This window comes from Peromyscus californicus, unplaced genomic scaffold (genome assembly GCF_007827085.1).
Source record: "Peromyscus californicus insignis strain IS unplaced genomic scaffold, ASM782708v3 Scaffold_23__1_contigs__length_62951481, whole genome shotgun sequence".
Taxonomy (NCBI): domain Eukaryota; kingdom Metazoa; phylum Chordata; class Mammalia; order Rodentia; family Cricetidae; genus Peromyscus; species Peromyscus californicus.
In genome coordinates this window covers 23,875,002-23,896,290 of record NW_026294534.1, presented here as the reverse complement: position 1 = coordinate 23,896,290, position 21,289 = coordinate 23,875,002, and positions in this window count along the sequence as shown.

Genomic DNA, 21,289 nt, shown 5'->3' with positions numbered 1-21,289 from the left:
ATCCTAGGGAACCTGCAGAAACCAGAAAACTGGAAAGAGTCCATTGGTGGTGCATTACATGAGGAGGGGATAGTAGAAGACAGGTCATATGGAAATACGGAGTGGGGAGGGGCTACTTGGAATGGATAAGTTTAAGTGGGGGCGGTGGGTGGCGGCGTATAGATGATGAGGGAGGTGAGGAGAGAAGTTTAGCCAAACTGAAACACATGTGAAAAGGCCACATGGACACCTGATATCTTGTAACTCAACTAAAATACTTATTTGTATATGTATACACATACATATACAAATGCATACATATTAACATACATTCATGTATATATATATATTTAAAAATCTAGTCTTGGCATTTTATGTGTTGATGACGCTCAAGCAGATGTTTCTACCTCATCTTTCCCCCAGTACCAGAGAGTTTCTAGTTGTCATTTGTATTTTCACTCAAAGACAACACAAATCTGGTAAGTTGAGGTAGAATTTTTGATTTCCATCTCTCCCCTTCTCCCCCACACTTCAGTGCAAAATCCATTCTTCCCTAATTGGTCCTGGTGTCAGTAAAGGCCAGTGCCATTCACCCAGTTACTGAGATAAAAGTCTAAGAGTCTTCTGTGTTGCTTATAGTGCCCCATGGGCAGTCTTCCTCAGCATAAGCTGATGAGTGCACCTTAGACTGTGACCCATACTCTAGACTATGACCCCAACTCTCTCCCCAGTCCTCTGCTCAGCTGCATCCTCAGACCCTGTTGTCTCTTGTCTGGCTGTAATAGGCACTTTTCCTTCCTTCCTTCCTTCCTTCCTTCCTTCCTTCCTTCCTTCCTTCCTTCCTTCCTTCTTTCCTTCCTTCCTTCCTTCTTTCCTTCCTTCCTTCTTTCCTTCCTTCCTTCTTTCCTTCCTCTCTTCTTTAAAAACATTCATATAATAGATTTTGATCATATTCTTAGCCCTTCTCCAACTTCTCCTAAAACCTCTCCATCTCTCTCTCCACTCAAATTCGTGTTCTTTTTCTCTCTCTCTCAAAAAAACAAAACAAAAAAAATCGAAAGAAACAATCAAACAAACAAAAAACAAAACAGCAACAAAAAACCCAAACCAAAACAACAACAAGCACGCACAAACCATGGAGTCTGTTTTTTATTGGCTAACTACCCCTGAGCACAGGGCCCAGCCCAGGGCTTGACTGATAGGACAAGTGTCCAGCTGGCGCTTTGACTCACCACTGTTGCATCAAGCTCATTCCTGTGCTGGGAACTGTGTCTGTGATTCTCACTGTCCGGATCCTTGTTCCTATTATACCACCATCTGCTTCTTTAAATGTTGGTGCATCAATTTGGGGACGTCTCCCCTGACCACGCCATTATTCTGTCCTCTTTTACTATCTGTTTCATGCCTGATTACTTGAAAGTATTGTTGTCAGGTTACGTGTTTAGTTTGTTGTCTGAGCACAGGTTTTAGAGGGCAATGTTTTGTGACCCTTCCAGCTGTGGCCCTGTAATCAAAAGAAAGTTCAGCAAGCACCAAATGTATGAACAACCTGGGAGTCTAAACTTGGGAGACAGACTTTCTTAAATGACTTCCTGAGTCCAGTTTACGCTGTGCTACAACATGTGTTGGTGAATCTTTTCGGAAGCTGGTGATTTTAAAGCCTGAGGTAATGACAGCCGCTCTACTCCTGGTTGAAACGTCAAGCTTGATCTGTACTTGCTCTCACAGCTGTAGAGTCAATTAATATAGGATGATCAGGTTGCTGGACATATTTAAGAAGACTTGGTCTTGTCATATATTGAATCTACCCAAGGCCGTGAGCTGTGGTTTTAATTCAGCACACAACAGGCTCCTGTATAAACTCTCACTGGACTCTTTTTTCATTGAGAATTTTATTTACAATTTGAATAAAAACATGGGAGCTGAATAATCTATTAAACAATTGACTGATGCTCAAGTATGACAATTACAATGTTACAGAACATTTCAACACATATAATTTTAAGTAATCAGTTAAGGTATTTGCTTTCTAGATTGAAAATAGCTTTGACTATCATGTAGCTGGACTTTCATCTCTCAGAGTGGATTACATTCCTGTTTCTTTCTCATTCCCCTCAATCCTGCCATCATTACACATGTAGAGGTTTTTTTTTTTATGATAATCAGATCGAGAAATATCGTATCTCTATAATGAGGTGATTCTAGAAAAGCTAGACCCTGTTTTAGTAAGTAATTATTCTCATATTCCAAGGACAAACTACCAATTAGTAATGATTGAGTATTTGTGACTTCAAAGTTGTATCCGGGAGGTATGGTTTTATCACTGAATCAGTTGAAATGAAAACAATAAGAAAATACTCTCATGCAATTTTAGGGCAAATTTGGGGAGGGGGAAATGGGAAAGAAAGGGTGGAAATTGAAAAGATCCCACAATCTGCTGGAACCCTGAGTTTTCTTAATTAAAGGGAATAACCCCCCCATCACTTAGAACTTCTAAGAATGTTACTGTTTTCTGTCTACTTACTGTTCACTTCTCCTGGCTTTTTTTTCTTCTGAAAAGTAATTAACTCTTCATTAGCATTACACGAGAGACCGACTGCCTGACAATGTCATCAACAAAAGCTAACTTTCCTACTTTTTTTCTGCCACCTATTTTCAAAGTGACAAAAAGAATCTGAAATCTATGTAAGTTAAATGAACTATCCATTTTCAGCTGGGCGGTGGTGGCACACTCCTTTAATTCCAACACTCGGGAGGCAGAGGCAGAGGCAGGCAGATGTCTGTGAGTTCGAGGCCGGCCTGGTCTACAGAATGAGTCCTAGGATAGCCAAGGCTGCTGTCTCCCAAAACAAAAAAACAAACAAAAATGTATTTTCAAATATTATTGTAGCTGTGTAAAATGATAGTGTCTTTCATTACCTAAACACTTTAGAATCCTTTAAAAAGGTGTTTTTAGTATTACTTGGGGTGTACTTCTTTTTTTAACATACAAGATTTTGAAAATTTCAACTTCAGTTTATGTATCTATAAAAACCGATATACCTCTCCCTCACATTGTAACTGTGACGGCTAAATGACACAGTCACATGGCGCTCTTAGTTTGTCGCATGGCATGGAGAGAAGCCACAAAGGTAGCACTCTGGAAGAGACGGCTTTCCAAGAGCTAACCCATGGATGTAACAAGAAATAATACAGGAAGGCAGGCGAAGCTCCCATCCACTAGTGTGTCGGTAACTCACTCAGGTGGCCCTGAACTAGTATTAATTAGGATTACAGAGATTTTTGTTGAAATCAGCCGTGATTTTTCAGAGCTACCCACAAACTGGGCAGTTTCCAGTTTTCATTCTTACCAAAGTAAAAGCTCTCCATGATGCGATGATCGGCCTGACTGACACGGAAACACACATTTTCAGAATGTTTGCTGTTTCAAAAGAAGCGTCACAGCTATAGAGCTACTGTTTCAAAGTGCTTATGATTTCCTATTAGAGATTAGAATGACTAATAATGGGAACAAAATGCATTCTCATTCAAAATGCAATTAAATGGGCTAGGAGAAACGGTGACTTTTCTGACAGAGGCAGGCAGCTGTGTTTACCGTCAGCAGCTCTCGCAGTTTTCTAGAATCTGCCTTCTAGAAATGTTTGCTTCATTTAAGATACATAATTTGTTTTTCTAGTCAAGTTAGTTCTATAGAGAATCCTTATTCTTAAGAGTTCATGGTAAGTTTGCTTAATCAAATATTAATAGACATTTTTCAGGAAATGTGGTGTGTGTAGCTGGAGTTTTCCTGTCTGGCCCACAGTCAGGACAAACTCTGCCCGCCAGTCCCACAGCCACTCAGACCCAACCAAGTAAACACAGAGACTTATATTGGTTCCAAACTGTATGGCCGTGGCAGGCTTCTTGCTAACTGTTCTTATAGCTTAAATTAATCCATTTCCATTAATCTATACCTTGCCACATGGCTCATGGCTTACCGGCATCTTTACATGCTGTTTCTCATCATGGCGGCTGGCAGTGTCTCTCTGACTCAGCCTTCCACTTCTCCTCCTTGTCCCGCCTATACTTCCTTCCTGGCCACGGGCCAATCAGTGATTTATTTATTGACCAATCAGCAACACATTTGACAAACAGACCATCCCACAGCAGGGGTGTGTGTGTGTGTGTGTGTGTGTGTGTGTATGTGTATGTGTGTGTGTATGTGTGTGTATGTGTGTGTATGAATGCATGTGTGTGTGCAATCACATGTGAGTGTGGGCTATCCCATGCTAGGGGAATGCTCTCACACCAAGCTGCACCGTCATTTCTCACAGGGAGCTGTATTTAAGTTCTTGCATATTAGAGCTCCCAACAAGAATTTTATTTCACAACCAGATATGATTTATTCATCATTGTGCTAAAATTATGATTTTTTTCAAATGCCTTAAGAAAGAAGTAATTTCTACATAAATTTGTTTAAATTTTCCTAAAAGGCAAAATTGATAGATAATTTCCCTGGTGTAAGAAAAACATGTCTTTAAGACACTCTTCCACACTTACATTTATGTGTTTTGCATTTTTTTTAGATAAAACTGAAGCTTGTTGACATAACTAATTGATGTTGCCTTTAAAGAAATCCTTCCATTTCTGCATTTATCATTCATTCTTGATCTTTCATAGTTCAGGCCATAGCATTCAGTGAAATACAGGTATTTTCTCATATATATATATAGTCTCAAACAATAGGCAAGATACACAATTTCCTAAGATAAGATTTGAAGATGTCACTACCAACAACAACATAATAAAAGATTTCCCATCTGTTATGAACTCAGTCTTGAACCTGTAACCTTAAACTTCTCAGTTTGGAGACAGCACATAAGTAGGCAACACTGTTAGACATTTGAGCATAATAACAATGGTTTGAATCAGTCTCACAGATAGGAAAAGCCTCTAACTTTTATCTAGGTCTGAGCAGGGCATAGATTTTTAGCTAATTTAATTTGAATAATCTTCTCAACTAAAGAGGCTGTTTTAAGAGCCTTATAATTAACATTGTCTTATTGCCATTAAAATATGGTATGCTAGCTGGGGATGTAGCTCAGTTGGCACAGTGCTTGTCTGGCAGGCACAGAGCCCAGGGTTTAATCCCTGAGTATTACGCAGGCTATAATCCCGGCACTCTGGAAGTGGAGGCAGGAGGATCAGAAGTTAAAATACTGTATACTGAAGTAATTATCAGGGATCTTGCTATGTTTTCCAGGCTGGCTTCAAACTCCTATACACAAGTAATCTTTCTGTGTCAGTCTTCTAAATAGCTGGGATTACAGTGCACGCCACCATGCCCAGACTAAATGAAATGTCTTAAAAACAATACATTAGCAGAGTATGTTGGTGCACCCTTGGGATTCCCAGCACTCAGGAGCTGGAGGTAGGAAGCAGTGAGTTACAGGTCAGTTTGGGTTATATAGAGAGTTTTTTTCTTTTTAAAGAAGAAGGTAATAAATGATATTTAGCAGCTATAAAGAGAAAACTATTCTTATCTATCAAAATCAAACCCAGTAAATTAACTAAACCAAGAAACTATACTCATTAAATATCTAAAGAATATTTTAGTACAATTACAAGTTAAAGAACCATTTTCAGTCCCATGAAAGTAATAATGATCCCATAACCCAGAATCTGATTTCAAAGAACTGATCACATAATTATGAATAAATTAATATGGATTGCTCATTAAGAAGCCAGAGCCAGCTTTGATTTGAAACGTGTTAGCAATAAAGTCAGGCAAGGTTCTTATTGTCTGGGGTTTGACATACAAGGCAAAACATTGAATTAATGGTAAAAATCTAAAGTAGGTATGGTGGTGCATGTTCCGAATTCCAGCATCAGGAGTTCAAGGTCAGCTTGGGCTACTTAGAAAATTTGAGGTTAGTGTGGGCTGAATGTGACCCTGTCTCTGAAATGGGGGGAGGGGGAGGATTATTATTGTGCTCTGAACTGTTTTTGTAAGAAATTTATGAAAGCGGAATTGTAATGTCGCCCATTTCCGTTACAGTGTTGGTGAGGGGATAAATGTCAGAGAGACCTATAACCACAGAGGGTGAAAGCTGTCATCCTCCATCTGCTCTTGGCTTTGGAAGTTTTAGGGAAGTTTTGTAGCCTTGCATGCTCAAAGCATGGCCACAAGAGGATGCTATGTACAGTAGGAATGGGAAGAAGATGGCCGTATTCAGGGAAGCTAACACAAGACCTGGGCCTTAAAGAGTAAAGTCAGTAACAGTAAAAAAGGCTGGACGAATGTCACTTTAGGAACTCTTTAACTTGTCTGCATTTTTACCATAGTCTTCAAAGCGGGCAGCATGTTAATCGACCCACTTTAAGGAGCTGACTTTGGAGAGTGCTTTTTAAAAAATACAGGAAGTTACTAATGCTAAATTACTCACAGGGTTCAGACACACTCTTACAGGTGAAGTGGAAGTCTCCCTAGGTTTAGGTACATTAGTTTCCTCCATTCACAAATACTTCAGAACATGGCTAGTGCAGTGGAGGACACGTTAAGTCCAAACAAACATTAATCCTAGCACCATGGAATGATGGTGTGTTGAAATATTTAGAGTAGTGACTTGTAGATGAACTCATGTTCTGTCTAGAGCAGTGATTCTCAACCTTCCTAATGCTGAGAACCCTTAATACAGTTCCTCATGCTGTGGTGACCACCAATCATAAAACTATTTTCATTGCTACTTCATAACTGTAATTTTGCTATTCTTATAAATTGTAATTTAAGTGTCTATGTTTTCCAAGGGCCTTCGGCGACCTACATGTTGAGAAACACTGATCTATACTAACATTGATATCTAATGACAGTTTCATAAAACCAGTCTGCATAGCTCAGACCTTGACAACATTTCCTTGAGAACTAGTGCTCAACTTCTCAAAATTGAGCTCACTGTATTCTTTTAATTGGGGGTGGGGAGCAGTGCCAGGGTTTGAACCCAGTGCCTTAGACATGGTAAGGAAGTCCTTTTACCATTTATATATATATATATCTCCAACTTCACTCAATTCATTTACTAAGCATTTTATGTCGCCCAAATAACTACATGGATAGTTAAAGCAATTGCTATTATTGACCAGTTGAGAGTGCTCCATGATTTGACAATTTTATATTACTTTGGCTTCTGGGAGTTATTTAATATGTATACAGCTTTCCCTGGAAAACACATGTTAGCCAGTGTGACTTAAGGAAATGTTATAATAAGGATGAGATGAGGTATCACCTGATCATAGGAACATGATCTCGTTGAGAGGAATTTTTTGTTAACTGCAGGGTGGACATTCCACTCTAGCTTCCCATGTAGACTTGAGCCATATTCCTGCTCTTCTGTTTCCTAAGACATTTGTTTAGATCGTTTGTGCAATCACCATGAAATATTTTTCTCCGCAGATAGAAGTTTTTGTACCAAACTGAGCACTGTCCACGGCATCTCTTCTCTATCACAAAAGTTGTGTGCTTTAGGCCATGGACCTTCCTGAGGTAACCTGTATACATCTCCCTCCTGGATACTCAGGGTGTGATAAAGCTTTGAGCTAAATTGTTATTATTTGTAGAGGAGTTCTTTATACCTGCCATGGATATATACTCGGTGTTATCCTGCATTCATCTCCATGCTAGGTCCTTTATCTTACTGATTATTTTAGAAGAAAATAAATAGCTCAGAGATCCCTATGAAGAATCGAAATAAACCATAAACCCTCCCCCGGCCCCAAATAGAACAAAGCCGTTACTCTTTAGGTCCCTCTGTGGACCTGTGGACAAGTTTCAGAAACTTCTCTGGAGTCTGTCTGATCTGATGTCTGCAAATCTCGCCAGTCCTTGGGAGAGGGTGGTCTCCAGATCATAGAGGAGCTAGGATTTGCAAATCCGGCTTGCTCTTCTGCTTTCTGAACATTGCCAAGTTGTCTCTCCATGTGCGTGGGGCTGTCCCATTGAAAACTAAGAATTTTTCAAGTTGGTTTTAAAATACAATATAACAGGAATTTGGGTACCTGGATGCCCCTGGGAGGTGACCTTATCCATTGATCAGATGGGGAAAGCCAAGTCTGTGAAAGCTAAATTATGGCTCAACCATAGAACTAGGAAATGGAAGAATTATAGACATAGTTACCTTAGAATACAAACTTGATTTCCTTTTGTTACCCCTGCCCTCCAAATCCCGTTATCAGAGTCACTATATAAGGCAAAATATTTACAAAGCTGCATTAGTTTGCAATTGCTGTGTTACAAATTATTCAAGACAACCCACTTTCAGTATGTGAAAAAAATAGTTCATAGTTCTACAGGTGAGAAGTCTGGACACAGTATACTCGGGTGTGCTACTTGTGATCTGACAAGGCTAAACTCAGAATGTTCTCTGGGTTTAATTGTAACCTGGAGCTCAGGTCCTCTTGCAAGCCCATTCAGGTGGTTGGCAGGACTGTTTCATGTGAACAGAAGGATGGAAGGCTCTGTTTCCTTGCCAGCTGCCAGCTGTAGGTAGCTCTAGGGCCCTGAAGACTTGAAGGTATGTGTGGTTACAGGGGAGATATTTTTCACACCAGCAGGAAAAATTTTCTCTTTATGAAATGCCCATGACCTTTATTCAGGGCTCAGTTGGGTGGGGCAGAATCCCTAGGGTGGACGATAGCATTCTCACAGGGAGAGGATCATATAGGATATGTGCCGTAGGGAATAAGAATCTTGGGATTCTATTTGTCACATTCACAGTGTAATCACTCCTCAGTATCCACAAATATTTGGTTCTAGGACCCCATTGATATGCAAACTGCAAGCATTCAGATCTGTTACACCAAATGACATAGTATTTGCAAATTACCTATGCAGATTCTCCGGTGGTACTTGAGGTCATCTCTGGTTTACTGATTGTACCTAATACAATGTAAATGTTGTATGTATAGATGTTATACTGCGTCACTTATGGAATAATGGTGGGAAAATAGCTGTGTATTCTCAGTAGACAGATGCTATTTTTCTTCTAATGATTTTTAAGCCTCAGTTGGTTGCACTGTGACAATGAATCCTGTCGGAATCAGGGACAAACGCTACTGTAATCATTTGAATAACTTATAAAAAGAAACTCTTTATATCTCTGCTTCTTCTTACTGGGATTTGGGAGATTTCTGTAGGACAGAAAATTCAGAAAAGGTTCATGATAGGAAGTGGGCTTGGAGTCGCTGTGGTGACTCTCAAATCTATAGAGATACACGGTTTTTATTGGCTTTACTATTCTTAGACATAAAGTACCAGTAGTGTAGCCTGGGATCACTCAAAATTAATTCAGTAATTAGAAAGGTAAAGCAATGTATTCATTAAGCATAAAGCTTCTTTTTGCGAAGTTGGCCTGAATTCATAATGTTGGGGACATCTATGCTGGTTGGCAGGAGCAGGGGCCATGGGAAGGGAGGGTGGCAACAGCAACCAGAACACCTGCCAGGTTTGCAGCGACAACTTTGGTTGGAGCACTATTCTTACTCAACCTCACAGGAGTGAATTGACACATGTAAGTTATGAGAAGCTCCAGTTCACAGATGATGCGCTCTTGTGAAGCGATACAACCAGAATTCTGAGTCCCTGGAGCTTTCCCTGGGATGGGCTCCTCTTGGTCAGGTTTTCATCCAGGTCCATGGCAAAGAGAGTGATGTTAGCCTGCTCTTGGACACCAAGATCTTGTAAGAGATCCACACTCTTTGGAAGACAGACTTTCTCACCAATATCAGTGTATGAAGGGACTCTTTACTACTCTGAAGTTTTCAGAAATCAAGATCAAGGCTGAATACATAAATTTTTGTTGTTTTTTTTTTCTTGTTTGTTTGTTTCTTTTTCATGACAGGATTTCTCTGTGTAGCCCTGGCTGTCCTGGAACTTGCTTTGTAGACCAGGCTGGTCTTGAACTCACAGAGTTCTGCCTGCCTCTGCCTCCTGAGTGCTGGGACTAAAGCACCCAACCCCCATAAATTTAATTTTTACAGAAAAATTTACAAATAAAGTTTCTTATGAACTTTATGTAACACTTAACTATCATGGCTCATGAGTAATAAGTGTATCATTATATGAGAATTTGTTAATATGAGGATCTCAAATGTAGACTACATAAGCAAAAGGCTGAAGCTGATTTTTATGTGAAAAGTGTGATAATAGAAATTAGCCTTGTTTTGGAACCTCTGTGAACTATGATTTATTTTTGGTTGAACAATGATGTAGATGCAACTGAATATGTAGTCTGAACTGAAGTAAAAAGCTGGATCTGGCAAATAAATTGCTGCCTATTCTCTGTAAAGGAGAATTAAATAAAACTGTGAATTCTTTACCTACCTTTATATTCAGATCTATCTATCTATCTATCTATCTATCTATCTATCTATCTATCCATCTCTCTATATGTAAAGGCTGAAGTTGATTTAAATATCACACACATATACATACATACATACACACATACATATATAATTTGAGATAAATGACATCAATTAGTTCAGATTGGGAATATCACAAAAAATAGAAGATATGAATTTTGATTTGAGTAGCATAGAAATCTACCAGCAAAAAAAGGGAAAGAAATTCAAGGTAGAAAAAAAAATCCTACTGTAGTTGGACCTTTTTGCTAGGACTGCTGGCTCCCCAGTAATGATACTGAGACTTATTATTAGTTATAAAAGATCAGTCATAGCTTAGGCTTGTTACTAACTAGTTCTTACAATTTATGTTAATGTACGTGCTGCCACATGGCTCATGGCTTATTATCACCTGTCATACTTCCTCCATGTCTTCTTGTAACTCTGCCTTCTTCTTCCTAGCATTTTCTCTGCCCCCAAAATCTGCCTAGCTAGTGACCATTTAGCTTTTAAACAAATCTGAGTGACACTTCTTCACAGTGTACAAAAAAGATTATTCCATAACATCCCACAACGTGATTGACCTTACAGGGCTAAGAGTATGTATAGTTTGGTGTGGCCAGAGAATACTGAATCTACAAGAGGAGAGGAAGAAAGAGAGTGAGCATTTACTTCTCACTGAGTCTGGAAAGGACATGCTGCTCTTCTATAGAGAACTGTCAAAGTTACAGCACCAGGAACCCAATAGAGTCTTTTCACCAAGGACTGATATGATAATAACTGTATTTTAGAAGATTAGCTTTGGTGGCAGGAGGGAGAATAACTGGGTGTGAGAACTGAAACCATAGCAGTAAAATGAGAACTTACAAGTCCAGGTCAATAACTCAAAGGATCTAGAGAAGGACAGAGGTAGAGAAAAAGAAGATGAACCTACAGCTGAGTTATTGCACAGGAGAATGCCTAGGGGCTGTGGCATCAAATGTCTGGATGGAGGTAGGAAAGGAAGCTGTAAGGAGAGAAATAGAAGCTGTTCCTGACCAGTTCAACCTGGCCTTCTATTCTGGATGTGTCTAGTTTGAAATAGTTAGAAATAGAGTCTTGTAAGCCAGACAAAATTTAGAGCAGTAGATACCCATTTGTGGATTAACGTTTGAGCTCGTGACAGTGAGTGACATTTTATAGGATTAGCATGTAGTTAAGAAGAAAAGCATTTTAAATATTAGGCCCAGGGCCAGCATGCATAAAACCTGCAAAATAAAAATGTTAGAGAAAGAGACAAGGAACATTTTTATGAATTATTCTCCGAGTCCCATGGGTAAAAATTGGAGATGGGTGAGTAAGCATCAGTATTCCCCAGGCAGGAGGAAGTCAAGCGCGGCCCGTGACTATTGAGCAGTCTCCTTGGGGGAGTTGAGGAGGTGATGGATTCCTTGAGGGGATAAAAGGAAGAACTAAGAATGTTGGGTGTGAAAGGAAAGGTAGGGCTCAAAGAACATTTTCCTCTTATGGAATGATGCTTAGAACAACAACAAAATAACAGAGAAGGTGGGTATTCAGTGTTACCTGGGACTGCAGTGGGCAGGGCAGATGCAGTCAAAGGAGGGGAGGAAAGAACTGGAAATGCTTTAACGTCTTGGGTACTAGAGGGGAAAAGGACATTCTAGAGTGAGTTAAAATAGGTAGTCAATTAAGCTCCCTATATGGGAGAACTACAGAGAATTTAGTCTTCATCACCCATAACACACACAATGCTGGTGCATTCTTATACATCCTAGCAAACTGCTGACTCAAAATATGCTTTAAAAAATAGTGTGTGTGTGTGTGTGTGTGTGTGTGTGTGTGTGTGTGTGTGTGTGTGTGTCCACAGAGGCCAGAAAAAGCTGTTAGATCCCCCACTAGAACTGAACTGCAGTCAATTGTGAGCTGCTGGATGTGGGTTCTGGAAGCCAAGCTCAGTTCTATAGAAGAGCAGCAAATGTGGTCTTAACATTAAGCCCTTCTTCAGCCACAGGGGTGTGCTTATTGTAACAAAAATAAAAATGATTTTTCGTGTGATTCTGTCCCACCATCTCTTTGAAACAGCAGCAATGGTGGGGAAAGGGGTCATATCTTAATATAGGAGAAAAACTGCCTAAAACAAGTAACTTTCTCTTGCTCACTGCAAAACCAGGGCTAGTTTGGGTCAGTCTCAAAGATATGAGTCTCACAGGACTAAAATGATTGGGGTGTATAGGTATACTGTTTTATGGGATCCCAAATATTACAGTGCAGTCTGGAACCAAAGAAATGCCCCTGAGAAATACTAATTCTGAACACATTCTTTGGCAGTCATTTGAACATCTAGGACACAGAGTCAACTCTCGGATGTCTATATATTGAATTATATCCTAGGCGAGACTAAACTTACTCTGCCTTATAACTTAGGTATGTTCATGGCTGGGTATGTAGTTAAGTAGTGGAGTGCTTGCTCTATCACATACAATCCCTAGCAACACACACATGCACACACACACACACACAACACACACACACACACACACACACACACACACAAATGCATGCATGTGCACACACAAATGTGTGCACAGGTGATTTCATTCTGTACCTTTGGGAAAGAGTTGGAACAAACCCAGTCTTTATGATCAAGCAGAAGAGACAACACTTCAATATTTTCCATGTGAGTATTGTCTTCTGCTTGGCTGTTCACCAGTTTTTCTTTTCCTTTCTTTCTTTTTGCTTTTTCTGACATTCATTTGGTTTCTGTCAAGTTGGTTAATTGTTTTACTAAATCATCCATAAAAGATAGCTTGCTTTCTTAGTTGTTGATACTTATAAAATTCATTCCCAAATGAATGAGGTTTGAAAGACATACATATTTGTAGTATACCCACACAGAAGAATTCCCTACATACAGAGTATTGAAAGTTAGTCTGTTGTAGAGGAAGCTGAGTTCCAGACCTAGATCCAGGCTGGAAATGACTGGAACATTCCACTGAGAACTTTACTCTTGGCTCAGCTTGGAACTAAAAGTCCCCCATGAAGTCAGATATTTGAAGCTCTGGGCCCTAGGAAAAGGAACCAAAAAAACAGAAGGGTCATTTTCATAAAGATGTAGAAAAAAACTTTAAATTATGTGTGAACGAAGGTTAAAACGTACTTATGGTATTATTCCTTGCCTGGACCAGGAGTAGAATAGTGCGGGTCAGCACTTCATCCCATGCAGCCCAGCTATCCTAATGGCATTATGAAGTAATTTCCTATAATCTGTTTTAGAATGCTTCCTACCAGGTGTCTTTTATGGAACTTACAGAAAGGAATTGACCTGCTAAATTGCTCTTGCTGTTCAAATATTTGACATACTAATTCATCACTCACAGTATTTAATTTATATTTTAGCATCATTATAAATTTAATAGGGATGACTCTTTTCCCTATCATAAGAAAGTGTATTTCAAAGGAAAAGTGTTAACCTTGGAGAGCATTTTGTGGGCTGATGCTTAAAAGCCATCGAGACATCTAATTTCTCTCTTGGATATATATTAAATGCATATAGAGTCTGAGCTATGAGAACGCACAGCGAAATTCACTTTTATCTGCTGTGTGACTATGGACAGTGGTCAACAGCAGGCTGTTAGAGGAGTTACAGCTGAATTCCAAGCTAGGTCCAAGATGGGGGGTGAGTGCAACTTGGTTCAGTAATTGGATGAGGGCAGACCACAGTTATGTGGAGTGATAAATAATCTGATGGAGAGAAGAATCGTGTATCCCAGGCTCAGAGCAAGAAGAGGTTACTAACCCTGCTAATGATGCTGTTTGTAGATTTAGATAGACCAGGGGACTAAACGAAGCCAGTAAGTGTAATCTATAGGTGAAACTCAGGAAGGAAATTTAAGGAAAATGTCTTGACATTTTTTCATACTGTAGAAGCCACCATTTTAACTATTAGATAGTTTGGAGAGATAAGTGAAGATTTTTATCTATTTTTAAATTCTCTTTAAATTGATTTATTTCATTATTTTATGTCTATGAGTGTGCCTAGTGTCCACAGAGGTCAGAAAAGGGCATCAGCTTCTCTGGGACTATAGTTATAGGTTGTTATGAACCACCATGTGTGTGTTTGGAATTGAGATCAAGTCTTCTGTAAGAGCAACACGTGCTCTTAGCTGCCTAGCTAACTCTCCAGATCAAGATTTTTACTTTTCAATTTGTTTTTAAAAAACATACTTTGTTGGCTATGTAGAGGGCTTCTAGAGTATATATAAGGTTACAACCCCAGCATTGCAATAAATGAAAACCAATCAATCAACTAATAGCTTATTTTAACATGTTACTCCAAAGGGCCATGCTTGGTATCATAATCATAAGTATCACTTAAAAATTGTATATTATAGTCTTATGGTATGTGGGAAAGAAATTGTATTGATCTTAATTTGTTCGCTAATTAACAAACTTGCTTGAAGATTAGATACATGCAGCGTGAGACATGCAAGATGGAATATGAAATAGTCTGTCCTCAGGGAGATGCATACCCAGTAGAAGCAGATTATTACATATTTCACAAGAAAGTAATTAGAAACTGGGGGAATTGTTATGAAGGAGTTACCAAATATGTGATAGGAGATTAAAATAGTATCAGATGAAAGACAAAAAAAAAAAAAAAAGTGTTTTCTAGGCAAAGAAAGTCAGCCCAGACCTGAACAATAGTGAGTTAGGCAAAGCCTGGGAGAATTTCAGGCAGAGGAAACAGAAACACGAAGGCGCTGAGGCTGGGGAATGGCGAGTCTTTTGTGCTTGGTTCAGGAAGACACCAGTGTGTGTGATAAGGTGAGAGGAGGCTGGAGGTAGGCACTTCCTAGCTCTGCAAGGGCACTGGCTGCGGTTCTCAGAAGCAGAGTGAGGGTTGGAATTACATTTCAGAAAGGTGCCTCTGACTGCCGTGTGGGGCAAAAAATAAACAGGAGAAATGATCATCAGGTTGAAAACTTCTCTACAGTCACATCAAAGAAAACTTGGAGGCTTGGATTTAGACGGTACTTGGAAAAGAGGAGGGATGAAGACCTAAGTCAAAGTGACAGGACATGGGGGTGGGCTGGCTGCAGAAAACTGGGTGTCAAAATGACTGTTGATGAGAATGAGTAGTTGATGGGGAGAAAATGGTAACATCGGAACCAGGCTTTTTTATATTCATTCTGGTCCATTAAAACTCATTCTAGGCCTGGTGTGGTGATGTACGCTTTTAAACCCAGCACTTGGGAGGCAGAGAAAGGAGGATCTTTGAGTTTGAGGCCTGGTAGATATATATATCTTATGTAGCTAGGAGGCTCCAGGACAGCCAGGGCTGCATAGAGAACAAAGAACACTTATTCTAAAATGCTAGCCAAAAGTTAGGAGTTCTTTGTAGGTGCAAAGTATAGTGTTAGGAATTCTAATGGTCAGTTGTGCAGAAAGACCACAAATGGACATACAGTCTCTGTCTTCCATATGCTCATATTCACATACAATGTCACTATCAAAAGAAGAAGAAAAAGTAACTATAAAGCTACACTATATATGCATATATACAAATAGATATGATATGTGAATGTCTATATATATGTAGGTTTATGTACATAAATATGTATGTAATGTAAATTTAAGATATTTACATCAAATGTACATGTGACTTAAGGGCACAGTGTGAAACTGAGAAAGAAAAACTAAAAGATTGGGTAGTGGGCTAATTATTGTTTTGTTTTTATCAACTTGACTCAATCTAGAGTCAAGTGGAAAGAGGGACCCTTGATTGAATAATTGCCTCTATCAGATTGGCCTGTAGGCACGTCTGTGGGATATTTTCTTGATTAGTGATTGATGTGGAAGGGCTGAGCCCGCTATGGGCAGTGGTACCCCTGGGCTGGTGGTTCTGGGTTGAATAAGAAAACAAGATGAGCAAACCACGGTAAGCAGGCCAGCCCTCCATGGTGATTCTGCTTCAGTTCCTGCCTCCAGGCTCCTGCCCTGAGTTCCATCTAAGACAGATGTGAAGGGGTGTGCAAGCCAAATAAGCCCTTTCTTCCCCACAGTGGCATTGTTAGTATTTATGACAGCAATAGAAAGCAAACTCAGATGGGCAGCATCCTTTTCTCAAAAGGAATTAATGTTTTCTTAGAAACCATTGTCTTACACATCTGTCTTATTACCAAAGAGGCACGATGCTGGCTACATATATAGAAGAAAAGAAAGACGGTTTGACCTAAGTTCAGTTCCTGAGAAGGTAAAAGAAAGAGAGAGCAGGGGAGGGTGTTGGAGAAGGAAGTAAACAAACATTAATATTAGCAGTATCATCTATTTAATCCAAGTTGCAGATCATGGGAGTATAATCATGAATAATCATATCGTTAATAATAATGGCACATGAAAGTAACTATCAGTGTGGCATAATTATTCAAGTCACACAAGCAGAAACACATAGACATACCTTTTAGAATGTTTTAGATTACAAATTCACAATTTTGTTATAAAACCGACTTGCATGAACTGGCTTTTTGGAACCTAGTGCCTATGCTGAGACACTTTGCTCAGCCTTGGTGCAGGGAAGAGGGAACCAGACCTGCCTCAACTGAATGTTCCAGGCTCTGCTGACTCCCTAGGGGAGACCTTGCCTTAGAGGAGGTGGGAATAGGGGGTGGGTTGAGGGGGAAGGCTGGGAGGTGGGAGGAGGGAGGACAGGGGAATCCATGGTTGATATGTAAAATGAATAGAAAATCTCTTAATAAAAAAGAAAAGAAAAAAAAACCCAATTTGCTGATGGAATATGATTAGTTAGCAATTCTATTAATTATTTGCTGAATGTAATGGTGGAGATCACCCCTACTTTTGCCAGGAAACCATGCTTTTTTTCAAAAGCACATTGTTTACTAAGGTGCTTTTCTTCTCGTATCCTCTGGCATGGGACCATTTTTGACTCTACTTAGTCTCATATGTATTTTTGACTATGCATTATTTATAGGGACAGCAGGACAGTGACAGTGAGAATATTCTCTACTAACTATATAACTGTCCTATTATTATTACTATATAACTATATAACTGACCATTATTACAACTATAGTAGAGATGACGGACTATACTTGAAATTAGTCGAGGTGAATTGATCACAAAGCTAATGAACTTTCAAGGCCCCTTTAGTGTTCTTGGGCCTAGATTTTTGTTTTGTTCCTGGTGATGTGGAGTCAACCCAGGGCTTCTCATACACTGAAACATACATACACTCTGAATTTCATGTCCATCCCAAATTCGTATTTCTGAATTTGCAGTATTTTTCTTCAAAAAAGTTTCCCCAAATTTTATGAGCTTCAGGCTTTAGAAAATTTATCTAGCCTTCTGCATTGAATAATTACTTTGTTTTTTATGTCTTTCTCACAAGATTTCAGTTTTCCATGAACTAGGGCAGTATTTGTGTTCTTCCATCATCCATAATTTCTTCAGGAAATGCTTGGTGAATGAATGAATCACACAGATCTGGACTTGATTCTGGAGAGAGTTCCTTTTAATTAATTCCTGAGTTTTTATTAACATCAACTTTGTCACAGCATTTTCCAAGGTCATCTTTGTTTAAATCACCTTGTTACTTTATTTTAAGAAGTGAGAAGTATCCAAAGATTTGTATCTAGTTCTCATTCCTGTCAAGAATGTATGTTTTGCAAAAGTGAAATTACATTAGTTCTTTTTCATTTCATTTTTTTCCTTGGATTAGACCCCAAAGGAATTATTAAAAGAATATATTTAACCAACTTTGTAGATTTGAAGACTTCCCAAAGGCAAGTCTTGTTGAAAAAACCTGCAATGGTCCACAACAGCACTTCTTAAAGCTAATGTTTTATGTAAGATCTATATTTCACCTTTCTTTATTTCTAGAAGTGATTACATAATTTTCTGTTGTTTTTTCTGCTTGACATGCATTTACAGTTTGGTGTGTAAGCTGGAAGCTGACAAGCCATGTTTGATCCCCATTCTAGGAGCTGAACAATACCCAACAAATTCATTAAAACATGAAGTTATTTCATCTTGAAAAGTTTCAATTGAGGTTTACATTTGATATATTATATCTAACTTCTGTTTTTAATGGCTACAGTCCCACTCTGAAGCCCAGGCTGGCCTTCAGGCTCCTGGTGGAACTCTTGCCTCATCCTCCAAAGGATGCTCAGAGACTACAAGATGAATGAACCATCACACCTGGCATTACGGGTTTTTGTTTTTTTTTTAAAAGAATACTTTTCCTTTTCAGTCCTTAAATCAGCTCCAGGGTATTTTTAAAAACACCAAAAACATTTCATTTGCCACTTACTGACCACAGAAATTAATAATTTAAGGACAATTTCCAAGTCTTGACAAATCTCATAAATATTTTAACGATCAAAGAAATCTACTTTTTGGGTTAATCTTTCAGTTGGCTGTAAATAATGTAGCAGAATATACTCAAGAAATTAACACAAAATAATATGAAGAATAAAGACTTGAACAATATATTAGTAGAAGAAAAAATTGACTTTGCTGTAAATTTCCTGCTAATTAGCTGCACTTGACAATAAAACAGGATTCCAGAATCTGGGCATAGTTCTAGGAAGTGGCCTTGCCACTCAAGTGCCTCTCTATCAGATGTCTTGAAAGTTCTTTCAACACCCATTACTGCAACTCTAGTCCCCATTTCCTCCTCTTCCTGTGTCATCTAAATTAAAAAAAAAATCATGTAATGCTAAGTTATACTTCCTCATCAAATCCATCCATTCCTCATTCCTACAGTTTCCATGGGAACGCTGCTGATGTTTTTTATTCGGAAGGTATTGGCACGTCAATCATCTTTCTTCGTTATTTTAGTTGGGGAGGTTTGTCAACTATCGCAATTACTTTATTCAAACAGAAAATTTTCATCAAGTGTAGGTCTCCTTTACCCTCATGGAGATATTCTTACTAAGAAGGTGTTCTGGGAAGTAAATTGTCTAGACCCCAAACAAAGGAGACAGAAGAAATTATTCCCATAGGCTTGGGTTTTTATTATCCATGTATTTGGCAAGACCTTACATTTTGTTTTAAAATCCAAAACGCGAGTTTGCCTTCAGTCCTTTGATTCTTAAACGCTCCTGTCTGACAGCATGTGGCTAGTAATTCTCAAGCCTTCAAAATGCCTCCCATCCTCCAGATAAGTACCCTCACGAAATGAAAGGGCTTCTGCTTGCAGCGGCTTGCTGCCCCTTGCTGGCTGAGCAGTGGCCCCTCCTGGGAAAGTGGAGTTATTTCAGCCAGCTCTGGGGCCCATCTTCCTTTTCCTCCATAGATAGACACTGCAGTGCTGTTCACTGAGTAATCTTTTCTCGGGTTCTGCCGTTTGTGTGGCACAGTGAGATTTGTACCTGGTGTTTGTTGGAAGGCTATCAAGATATCTGGACACTAACGTTTAAGAATAAAGAACGATGCCAGTAATGTTGAGGTATCTCTTAACAATTACACCCATCTTACGGAGTTTGATTCTTAGTCCAGTGCAAATTAAAGTAGAATAAAATGATTTTTAAGACAATTTAAAAACGCTTTTGCACATTCTCCTTCCTACATATGTATGAAAGGTGTACTCCAGATTTCACCTTTATTTAAATCGTGGCAGCTAGAGAACAGAGAGCAAGCTGTAGATAGCAATGGATCAGTCAGCATTGACTCCAGGAAGTGAAAAGGCAGGAGCCAAGTCACTCTGAAAGCGGGATAGCTGGAGAATATTGATCATTTGCGTGAGTCGGGGTTCTCGACCACAGCTCTCAGTCACAGTAAATGAGCAGACTTAGGTTGACTCTGGAGTAATGATAACAGCATCTTTACCCGGAGACTACTGTGGATCACTCAGTGGTGGGGGTGACTCTAGCTTTTGACTTTTGTCCTTTGCAGCAGAATTCTTTCTTGATTTAACTGCTCCTTAGTGTTCTCCACCAGAGGGAGGATACAGGAAAACTAGGATCCATGCGCCCTTCCCAGAGAGTCTAATTCGGAAAACTGGCGCCAATGAACTAATGCTCTGGACTTCACCTCACTTCTATCGTCCCGGGGGGCGGAGGGGAAGGGCTACCGTAGAGATGTTACTGACAATGGTGACCGATGGCTCATCAGTTCCTTTGGAAATTAAGTTGTAATAAGAGATACTGTGCTTTAAAAGAGGCTATTTTAAAAGCAAAATTGGAGCTGGGAAATCCAACAAGCGTGTTGTTAAGCACACGATGGCAGGCACATGCTCAAGGAGCAGACGTACGAAGTGCAAGCTATTCATGCTTGAAGTTCACAGAACCCCTTCCTGGGTACCTCCAACTCCCTTCCACCCCAGACTTCACCTTCGCCCTCCCTGCCAGAGGGAAGCTCCCCTAAAGTGAGAAAGAAAGAAACTCTGAACCCTTCTGGGAAAATAGCAACTGTCCCTCCCCCTCCCGGGGGCTCCAGATCTCCAGAGCCTTCGTTGTGGGGCAGGTGCCACGGTTGCAAACTTTTCTCCATCTCCCTCCACTTTTCAAGGCTCGGATCAGCTCCGTGGCTGCGGCAGCCTGCCGAGGACTTGTGAGCGCCAGGGTCGGTCCCTTCCTGGCCTCTCGGGACTGCTCGGATCGGTCCCGCGGCGGCGGCAGAGTCAGAGCAGCTTCCAGCGACCCCTGTCGGGTGTTCCAGGCAGCCGCTGGGCTCGGCCGCCCCCAGCCAGGCTGGGCCGCCAGAAGAAAGGGGCTGAGCCGCGATCGCCCAGCTCAGGCTCCTCCCGGTGGCGTGTCTGCGCCTCGGGGTGGGGGTGTGGTGGGGAAGAGGGAGGGGGCGAGGCGAGGGGAGGGTGCGAAGGAGGCGCCAGCGTCCAACCTGCGGGCAATTGAAAAAGAGCCGGCTAGGACTTCCCCAAAACTTGTGGGAACTCCGAGCCGCGCGGACGGCAGGAACG